This window comes from Numida meleagris, chromosome 6 (assembly GCF_002078875.1).
Source record: "Numida meleagris isolate 19003 breed g44 Domestic line chromosome 6, NumMel1.0, whole genome shotgun sequence".
Lineage (NCBI taxonomy): Eukaryota > Metazoa > Chordata > Aves > Galliformes > Numididae > Numida > Numida meleagris.
Genome location: NC_034414.1, coordinates 1313022 through 1314120, shown reverse-complemented (window position 1 = coordinate 1314120; position 1099 = coordinate 1313022).

The following is a 1099-nucleotide window of genomic DNA, read 5'->3' as shown; positions in this document are numbered from 1 at the left end:
TGGCCCACAGCCGCTCCGCGGGCCCCGCGCCCGGCCCGCTCCGGCCCAGCGCCTCCTCGTCCTCCTCCTCCCCCTCCTCGTCCTCCGCACCGCCTGCCGAGCCCTCTTCCCGCTCCCCGCCGCCCGCTCCCTCCCGTCAGCCCTCCGCCCGCTCCCCGCCCGGGACGCGCTTCCCCTCCTCACACAGGAGCCGCCGCCGCCATTTTGAACCCGTCAGAGCCTCACATACACACTGCCTCGGCCACCGCAGTGCGCCTGCGCCGCCCTGCGCCCCCCTCCAACCCGCCCCCTCCGACGGGGGGAGCCGTGCGCATGCGCCGCCCGCTGCCCGGCTCCTCCAGCCCCGCCCCGCCGGAGAGAAGGGGTGAGAGTGCGCATGCGCACGCCCGCCGACTTCCCAGCTGGCCACGCCCCCGCGCGGGCACGGCTCCGCGCATGCGCGCCGGGAGCCTCTCTCCGGGTGGGCGCGCCCCCGGTTGTGTGCGTGCGGGAGCGCACACACGTGTTGTGATTCGTGCGCGGGTGGGCGCGTGCTCTGGTGCTGTGCACGCGCACGCGCACGCGCGTGGACACGCGCGACCCGTGGCGTGGTTGGGTGGAGAAGGGTCCTTAAAGATCACAGAGCCGTAGAATGGGTGGGTGGGAAGAGGTCTCAGAGACCACCTAGTTGCAGCTCCCCGGCCACCCGCTGGATCAGGTCAGGTTGCCCAGGGGCATCACTTTCAGAGCAGCCGTTATAGAAAAGCTCATCCCCAGTGGAAAAGAGCACGGAGCCACTGCTTGAAATTGCGACAAGCTAAAATTTCGTTTTAAAAGGACTTAAGAGACACATTGTCATGTGGTTAGAACAGTAGGTTGGTTTCCTCTAAGCTGGTTTTCACCTAACTCACACCATCCCTATCCCATCTCCATCTCTATCCCATCCCATCTTGTCTCAGCCATCCCTATCCCATCTTGTCTCCATCCTCATCCTTGTCCCCATCCCAAGCCATCCCATCCCCATTCTCATACCAACTCATCCCATTCCCATCCCATCCCCAGGCTATCCGCACCCCATCCCGTCCCACCCCATCCCATCCTCATCCTTGTCCCCATCCCA